We start from the raw sequence: 9,907 nt of genomic DNA, 5'->3' as shown, positions 1-9,907 counted from the left end.
AATAACACATGTGAAGTTTTGTGATGCCAAACTGGGCCAGGTAAGTAAAGTGGTTAAATATTCACTTACCGGTACATTTTAATTTAGTTTTTCATCTGTGGTAATGTTGTAAATCGTTCATAATAAAAGGTTCCTCCATGATTCCTAGTAATCTTTATTTAGAATGTTTAACCAAAAATGCGTAACAGCATTTTTACTGCCAGTGATGGAAATGGAAGCATTAAAAATGGTTTTATTGCTAACATTTTTATGTAGACAAATAATAATAATAATAATAATAATAATAATAATAATAATAATAATAATAATAATAATAATAATAACAATAATAATAATAATACACCCACTAAGCTTTTAAAAAGTGCAGAATAAAAGTATTGCTTTTCCTCAAAAATGATTGATTGTGAAATAACTATTTAAAGAAATGTTGTCGGGTCAGAAATTAATGTTCTGTTTACCTCTGTGTACGATATCTGACGTGTGGTTGCTGCCAGTGCCGTTGTTAACAAGACGTGTGAGCCAATAGTATGACGATGTTGGTATCACATGGTATCTCTTTGTCGTCAGCAATCAATCGTCTTGGAAAAAAATGAAAAATGCCTTAGTTTGACGGTATGCACCCTGCTTGACTCCAGGACCAATACTAAGTGCTCCGTGACAAAAGGAGGAACAAGACCAGGGTTAACATTGTTTCTGCTTTTGCTGGTTGGAGTCAGCTGAAGGAGTTTTAAGGACTGAAAAGCCATGTGTGCATGTGTTTGTGCATCAAACTGGCAACCACAGTGTTGAATGAATGCAATGGAAGGGGGAGGGGAGTGTGCCATCTAGTGGCTGAATGTTATCAATGTTCTCAACTGCACCTTTAAATTCTAAGTGTATAACTTTAATCAGTGCTGATGCATGGGTTTCCCTCTGGGTCTTATCATAGTTGTAATTCTTCTATGTTTGGGCCCAAAGAGCAACAATGTTTAATTATTTTGAGTCTAATAGCTTGTGTATGGGTAATTGTGCCCCTGAGCAAGGTACCTCAACACTCTAGTCCCCCTCAAAAGGAAAACTGTCTCTTTCAACACCGCCTCACCCTGGTTCACACCCACACTCCGCAACAGACTGGCCACAAACTTGAACGTCTCGCCAAAAAAACCTCCCTTACAGTCCACCAAGAAGCCTACAAACTCCACCTCACCACCTACAAAGATTCCCTCACCGCTGCCAAGTCTGCTTACCTCTTGACCATCTTCAATGACCCCTCCCGGAACCCCAGAACCCTCTTCTCCACAGTCAAAAACCTCCTCCAGCCTCCTGCCAACAGCTTCACTACATCTACTCCTGCTTTATGCGACTCATTCCTCCAGTTTTTCACAGACAAAATCAACAACATTAATAGCTCACTATCCCCTGTACCCCACCCAGAAGCACCTACCCCAGCTTCCACCACTGTGCTTCTTTCCCCTATCTCCCTGGACCTCCTAATCCCCCCACCCCTCTGCCGCCTCTCCCAGTTCAACCTGGTTACCCCTCCTGAGCTCCTCCAACTGATCAGCTCCTCCAAACCCACAACCTGCTCCCTTGACCCTCTTTCAACTCCACTACTGAAGTCCTGCCTCCCTGTCCTCAGCCCCTACCTCACTCACCTCTTCAACTATAAATAAAATTTAAAAAAGTAAGATGGCGACGGTCAGAGTGGCTGCGGCTGTACTGGCTTACGACAACACCGGACATCAAATTGCAAATAAATCACTTCTAGCTGCAAATAAATTACTTACGTTAGATGCAAGACTAGTATATGATCGCCAGGTTATGCTAGATCTGCGAAAGGTCTGCAGTTTAGAATGCATACACACAACCACCCTGGATAGCCTGCGCCGACTCTGGCTACTACGCCAGCAAGACCCAGCGGCCTCTGCAACAGCGGAGCCTCCTACCAGAATGGGCCGCATCAGGAGGAAGCAGAAGCGGTGCAATAGGAAACGTAAGCGCGGTAGTCGGGGAGGGCTATCGGCTAAGCTAAAGGCTAACCCCTACAGAACGCCACTACTTTCCATCCTACTTGCCAATGTACGCTCCCTGGAGAACAAACTGGACTACCTGAAGCTGGATCTATCGGCAAATCGGGAGATGAAGGAATGTTGCGCCATAATTCTGACGGAAACATGGCTAAATTCATCCGTCCCCGATGTCGCTGTTAGCATGGAAGGGCTAACAACTTTCTGGTAGGGCAGGAAGTGCGATCTCAGCGGAAAATCCTGTGGGGGTGGCGTGTGTATCTACGTGAGTAACAAGTGGAGTACAAATGTCACAATTTCTAGCCACTGCTCTCCTGACATTGAATTTTTAACAATACCAGACCGTTTTATCTGCCCAGGGAATTCACCACAGTCATTATCACTGCAGTGTATATTCCCACCAGTGCAAACGTTAAAGAGGCAATGACTTTTCTCTATCAGAACATCAGTGAGTTGCAATCTGTCCATTCGGAGGGCGTTTTTATTGTAGCAGGGGACTTTAACCAGGCAAACATGAAGACCGTTCTCCCTCAGTTCCATCAGCATGTGGATTTTGCAACCAGAGGCTTTGACAACCACTGGATCTGGCCTACACAAACATTAAGAAGTCATTCAAGGCAGCCCCCCACCCCCACCTCGGCTCCTCGGACCATCTCTCTGTTATGCTAATTCCTGCATACAGGCCCCTGCTCATCAGAGAAAAGCCCACGGTGAAGCAGGTGAGGATCTGGCCTGAAGGAGCCATGTCAGCGTTGCAAGACTGTCACCAAGTACATCACTGCACGTGCCAATGAGAAACCCTGGATGACTACGGAGGTGCGTGACTTGCTGAAGGCACGGAACGCCTCTTACAAATCTGGTGACGTGGTGGCTCTAACCCTAACCCTAACCCTATCAGCAAGAGCCAACCTGGACCGTGCTATCAGAGAAGCTAAGCACACCCATGGTCAAAAAATTCAGAGTTTCTTTAATGACACCATGAATACCAGGCACATGTGGCAGGGAATTCAGACCATCACTGGATACAAGGCTGCTCCACCACCCTGTGAGGACAACACAATCTTTCTCAACAACCTCAATAATCACTTTGGATGCTTTGAGGCACTAAACAACACAACTGCAATGAAAGCTGTTCCCAAGCATGATGAACAATCACTGATCCTCGACACCGCTGATGTCCAGAGGACGCTGAAGAAAGTTAACCCCCGGAAGGCGGCGGGCCCGGACAGTATTCCAGGACGGCTGCTCAGGGACTGTGCTGACCAGCTGGCCCATGTCCTCACGGACATCTTCAACACCTCGCTGGACCAGGCTATTGGTCCATCATGTTTCAAGTCAGCAGCCATTGTTGCAGTGCCTAAAAAATCCCCAGTCACTTGTCTGAATGATTACCGGCCAGTAGCACTCACCCCCATCATGATTAAGCGCTTCGAGAGGCTGGTCAAGGACCATATCATCTCCATACTTCCCCCCAATCTCGACCAGTTCCAGTTTGCTTACCGCCCAAACTGCTCCACAGAGGACGTCATCTCCTCTGCACTCCATCTGAGCCTGGCCCACCTGGAGGAGAAGAACACCCATGTGCGAATGCTGTTCCTGGATTTCAGCTCAGCATTCAACACAATTATCCCCCAGCATCTGGTAAGCAACTGGGACCCCTCGGCCTCAACACCCCCCTGTGTAACTGGCTGCTGGATTTCCTCACGAACAGACCCCAGCATGTGCGGGTTGGAAACAGCACCTCCAGCACTATTTCTCTGAGCACCGGCTCCCATCCTCACCACGTTCTACAGAGGCACCATAGAGAGCATACTGACCAGTTGCATCTCTACATGGTCTGGAAACTGCAACACCTCAAACTGGAAGTCTCTGCAGAGAGTGGTGAGGACAGCGGAGAGGATCATCAGGACGTCTCTTCCTTCCATCAGAGACACTGCAAATAAACGCTGCCTCACCAGAGCTCAGAACATTATAAAAGACCCCACTCACCCCCACCACGGCCAGTTCTCCCTGCTGCCCTCTGGCAAGAGGTTCCGCAGCATAAGGAGCAGAACTACCAGATTCTGCAACAGTTTCTTTCCCCAATCCATCAGACTGTTGAACCAAAAATAACTTTTTCTCCTGAGCAATGTGATGTGGACTCCACTCTTAAGAACTCTTAAATGTATATATTTTATAGAGTGTATATATGTTATTTATATAAAGTACATTTATATTTTAAGTACACATTTTATTTTATATTTATGCATCAGCACCACGACACTTTTAAATATTTATGACCACTTTTAGTCACTTTTACAGTAAGCCAGGACAAACGAAATTTCATTTGAATTGTACTTTGTATAATTTCGAAATGACAATAAAGTTTTTTGATTGATTGATTGAACTCCTCGCTGTCCCATGGAACCGTCCCATCTGTCTTCAAAACAGCGGCGATCACCCCAATCCTCAAAAAACCCGGTCTGGATCCCTCCTCTCTCAATAACTACCGCTCAATCTCAAACCTCCCTTTCCTGTCAAAAACATTGGAACGCATTCGATCTTCGACCCCACCCTCTCCCTTGAGCCACATATCCGCCAAATTGTCAAAACTTCCTTTTTCCACCTTCACAATATTGCAAAAATCTGACCGTCTCTCACCCGGCCAACAGCTGAAAGATTGATTCACACCTTCATTTCCTTCCGCCTTGACTACTGTAACTCCCTTCTATATGGCATCACCGCAAGCTCCATCAACAGACTCCAACTGGTCCAGAACTCCGCCGCCCGACTCCTCACACACACCACATCTTGGCACCATATCACCCCAGTCCTCAAAGAACTCCACTGGCTACCTGTCTCCCTCCGAATCAACTACAAACTCCTGGTCCTCACTTACAAAGCCCCCCACCATCTAGCCCCCTCCTATCTCACTGACCTCATCTCCTCCTACCAACCCCCACGGTCCCTCAGATCCACCTCAGCTGGTCTCCTTTCCACCCCCAAATCCAAGCTGCGCAGCGTTGGAGACAGAGCCTTCTCCAGGGCAGCACCCAGGCTCTGGAACTCCCTCCCCCAAGACATCTGTGACTCTCAGTCCCTCTCCATATTTCAGTCCCGCCTCAAGACGCACCTCTTCTCAAGTATCATTTGCTAGCCCCCTGTTAACCGTATTATTATTATTATTATTATTATTATTATTAATTTATTTTTCCTTTTCTCTTTCCCTTTCTTCCCTCGTCTTAACCCCTCCCCCCACTTCCCCTACTATTGTAAAGTGGCTTTAAGGTCTCGAAAAGCGCTATATAAATTCAATTTATTATTATTATTATTACTTGACCCTGAGTTGCTCCAGGGAGACTGTCCCTGTAGTTAGTTCGCTCTGAATAAGAGCGTCTGCTAAATGACCTGTAATGTAAAGTAATGTAATTGTGAATCACATGACCTGCAATTCCAACTGTGGCCACTCCACCATTGTTTTTTATTGGGGCCTTGGTTTAAGAATATCTAAATCATCAGTATGTTGTTTGTTTGGTCAGTAGGCTATTGTAGGGTACAGTGAACATTGCAGTCTCTTGGAGACAGTACAAGGACTTAAATGTCTGTATTACCTCCGCCAAGGATGTCATGTTTTTATTTTGGTTAGTTTGTCTGTCTATCTTTCTTAACAAAAAGGCTAAGCAAATTGTCAGTGAGGGAGTTAGTGCTTAATCACATTTCATACCTCCTCTCCCTCTGGCTTGCACAAGTCAGGCAAACGGGAAAGATAGTCAGCAATGAGATTTTTCTTACCAGGACAATACTGTATGGTGAACTGGTATGGCTGGAGGGGTAGCACCAATGCATGATCCTTGCGTTCTGATGTTGCTTTGAGTGCATGCACTTCAAAGGTCTGTGGTCAGTCTGCAATGCAAACTTCAATGAATCAACAGTCCACTTTATAGCCGGTCCCTCTTTTTCCACAGTAGAGGTCAAACAGTTTGTTACAGGATAGGTTTCTCTTCTCCAGGCTCTCCCTGGGCTAGCACTGCTCCTAGTCCAAAACCAGAGGCATTGACCTGCACAAGGAACATTTTTGTGAAGTCAGGGCTCTGCAACACAGGATCTTGACAGATTTGCCTCTTTAATGCCCGAAAGGTATTTTCACATTCATCATTCCAAACCACTTTAGAGGATGATTTCTTTGTTAGATCAGTGAGTGGCGCTGCCAATTTAGCAAAATGGGGAATAAACCTTCTGTATCACCCAATCAGGCCTAAAAAAGACCTAACATGCTTCTTGGTCAGGGGTCTTGGGATCTCCTGTTACCTTCTTTATTTGTGGCTTTATTTGCCCACGGCCAACCAGGTACCCATAGTACTTCACCTCCTCTTGAGCCCAAGAACACTTGTTTGCATTCTGGGCTAGACCGGCTTCCTGTATCTTGCCAAGAACAACTTTAAGATGCTGCAGGTGTTCTATCCAGGATTCACTGTAGATCACCAGACCGTCAATGCGGCTGCAAACCTGGGGCAGTCATTAAGAACAATGTCCATTAATCTTTGAAAGGTTGCTGGCGCTCCATGAAGACCAAAAGGTAGCACAGTGTAATGAAATGTCAAGTTACTGTGACTTTTATTCAATGTCTGCCCAAACTTGAAAAGGCTCAGAAGAATACAGAGGACGCTTGGACAACTCAACTCATATTTTGAATTTATTCATCAATTAATTTGAGTTCCAATAGGTTGAAAACCTTCAAACAGAAAACAAAGGATACATTAGACATATGATAAACACTGCCTAACTGAACAAATGTTTATGCTGGAAATATTTCCTTCAGCATTTTTATAATTATTGTTTCTATATGTTACATTTTATCTTTAATAAATCAAACTCAATCATTAATGTCAGTAATCCTTATCACACCACAACCCACACATCCTTATAATAAATGGATAAACATTCTAAACATTAGAACAACGCGTGTTTAAACGCAGTGGACACAAACAAAGGCGCAGCGCCGTCACATGAAATTATACACGTCAATGTGCTCCGCCGTAGTTATCAAACATATCTGCTAAACAAACAAATACATTTAACCAGCTGTAACATACCAACGGCGTTTCTGTGGCCTTCTCTACATTGATCCCACGCGATGAGTCTACAAACAACAAAGGAACAAAGGAAGTACCTGGCCTAACTTATCCACCTATTGAACGGATGAACCGGAAGCGCGCATGAATAATAATTTATAACGCAAGTCAAAACATCGCAAATCGTGACCATTTACCATTCTGACACGGTCCAAAATAATACTAAAAGCTAATAAACGTAATATTCCGACCTTTTGGTCTTTACTTTCTTTAATAATCAACAAATCAGGCAAATGTTAATTTTAAACTCTGTCTTCTCTCTAATAATAAACAGAATAAACAAATGAATATAAATTTTAAACCCCATCTTAACACAAACCCATTCCTGGAATCTGGAAAGCCGTATACTCTTTGCAAGCTAGTTCAAGAGGCACTTGCCAGTAACCTTTTCAAAGGTCTAAAGCTGTGATATACTTTACCCCAATCTCTCCAGCAGCTCGTCAATACAGGGCATGCATGAAATGCTGTTCAGTTTTCTTAAGTCTGAACAGAACCAAGGTTGAGTGGAGTTTTTCTTAGGAACAAGCACTACATGGTTTGACCACTCACTTCTAGACAGTTCAATGACTTCCATGTCCAACATCACCTGCACCTCCTTCCTCAGTGGTTCCATCATTCCTTCTGGAATTCTGTAAGGCTTCAGGCAAAAGGGTTTAGTGTCCTTCACGACAATGTTGTGATTCATAACATTAGTTCGGCCAGGTTTTTCTGAGAACTTCTAGTGTTCTAGTGTTTATGTTGACCTATTATATCCATGGCTATTCTCATATAAGGTACACTGATGATAGGTCAAGGTTGTAATTGGTCTCGGTCTGAAACTTTGGTGGGAGCTACAACCTGAGTCGTGGCATGTTTTATAATATTCAAGTACCTCTCTGTATAATCCTGGCCAACAGAAGCACTGAGCAATGAGTTTATAGGTCTTGGCCTGTCCTACATGCCCAGCCCATGGAATAGTATGACCCAAATGCAGGATTACTTGGCGAGACTCTTTTGGAATAACAAGCCTAGGTTTTTCAACCAGCACACCAACAATTAGCATAAAGGCTTGCCCTTCAACATCAATCATTACATCTGCAGTAGGATAATCTTTCTTACATCCATGAACACGTGATATTTACACTTTGATAAGTGTAAGCTGGATTTTACCAAGGTTTGTGAACTACCAGTGTCAGCCAGAGCCTTTGCCATACAACCATTAACTGTTATTATCATTGTCATTGTCACCACTTTCTGCACAAGCTACAAAATACATCTAAACTGACTTTGACTCTCTTAATGGACACAAAAAAACTTTGTGGCCAGGTTGCTGACAGTAGTAACATATAAAGTTTGAATTAACAGGTTTCTTACCAACCCCAGTGTTCATACTTCCTACACCAGGCAAACTGTAAGGTTTTCCCTCCCCAAACCTTGGCTTCCCAACAGTTACTTTTTTCATTGAAGGGTCCCGGTGGGTTGCTGTGTAGCGTTCTGCTAGGTCTTTGCTTCCTCCCCTGTCAGGGGGGAGTGCTCGTTTACCCAGGTGCGGACGTCTGGATGAAGCACACAAAGGTATTGCTCCAAGATGATGGTTTCACCAATCTGCTCCTTAGTGCTGCTGTTTGGTCGCATCCATCCATTTATAAAGTTCCTTTACCTAGTTGTAGGTTTCTCGTACAGTCTCTCCTACAGGCGCAACAGTGCTCCTAAAACGCTGCCTCTAAGTCTCTTCTGTTACATTGAACTTCAGTAACACTGCAGCCTTAATAGCCTCATAGTATTCTGACTGTTCCTCATCCATTCCAGCATAAGCCTCAAGAGTTTTTCCTGTCAACAATGTGACCACTCTGGCTGCCCATTAAACTGGCTGCCACCCCCATGTTCTGGCTATCCGCTCAAACCGAACAAAGAAGTTCTCTGGATCTTCACCTTCTTTGAAGTCAGGTATTCTGGGTTTACCGACATGGGGCCTTACATATGGGTTGGTGGTGCAACATGCTGTTGAAGCTGAGCTGGTAACTGTGGTGATGAGTAGACAGCTCCACTAGCTTGGAGGGGAGTGCATATTTCAGGTGGATCAGCTGTTAGCAGGGTTTTGAGGTTTCAGCTTGCAGCCTTGGAACACCAGAAGTCATGGAAAGGGGATAATGTTGAACAGGCCGTTCATAACTTATACTGCATACAGTCCTGCATAGACTTCGATACCATATCCCTTCCCAGTGGTTTAATTTCTTCAAAAAGTATCATCTCAGTTTGTTTAGACCGACGCATATACTCTCTCATTTCTTCAAAGAACTTTTGTGCAGAGAGTTCCTCATCTGCGTCACGGGCTGTAACCAATTTTGGGCGGACCGCCAGTTCTTCATCTTCTTCACCTTCAGCAGCCATGGCTCCATCAGGTGATGGCTCACCCTCCATTGTCCTTTGAACTTTTCCATCCTCCATGTCTGCCAAGGCATTTTTTCTTGCCACATGAGTCCTTCCACGTCCTACACCTCTCATTTAGTCAGTATTCCAACACTGACTCTACACAGGTGTATTAAATCCCACTCCTGACACCAAAATGTTGCAAAGTGAGGTGCAGGGTAGCATCAAACGTGATGAAAAGCAAAATTACTCTGGCAGACAGGTTCGCTTAGAAAATAAGGACTTTTATTTTCCAGCCATCCAAAATAAACCACAACAAATAATATGACTCAATGAAACAAAACGTTCTTTCTTATCCGCACCGTATTGGAGCTACTCTTTCTCCCCCGAAACAAAGGAAAAACCACCCACATATATTGCCATAAAGTCCGCCCTCTCAGT

At 44.3% G+C, this 9,907-nt stretch overlaps 1 long non-coding RNA gene across 1 annotated transcript; it reads right to left on the bottom strand.

Annotated features, from left to right (window-relative positions):
- Window positions 1–464: 464 nt before the first annotated feature.
- On the bottom strand, window positions 465–9,794 carry LOC115024748 (uncharacterized). The gene is made up of 3 exons (XR_003834151.1): window positions 7,079–9,794; window positions 5,778–6,491; window positions 465–578 (listed from the first exon to the last, which is right to left on the bottom strand). It is a non-coding gene; the product is annotated as an uncharacterized LOC115024748 (long non-coding RNA).
- Between the last annotated feature and the right edge of the window lie 113 nt (window positions 9,795–9,907).

This window comes from Cottoperca gobio, chromosome 19, assembly GCF_900634415.1.
Source record: "Cottoperca gobio chromosome 19, fCotGob3.1, whole genome shotgun sequence".
Taxonomy (NCBI): domain Eukaryota; kingdom Metazoa; phylum Chordata; class Actinopteri; order Perciformes; family Bovichtidae; genus Cottoperca; species Cottoperca gobio.
This window is presented reverse-complemented; position numbering and strand designations above follow the sequence as displayed.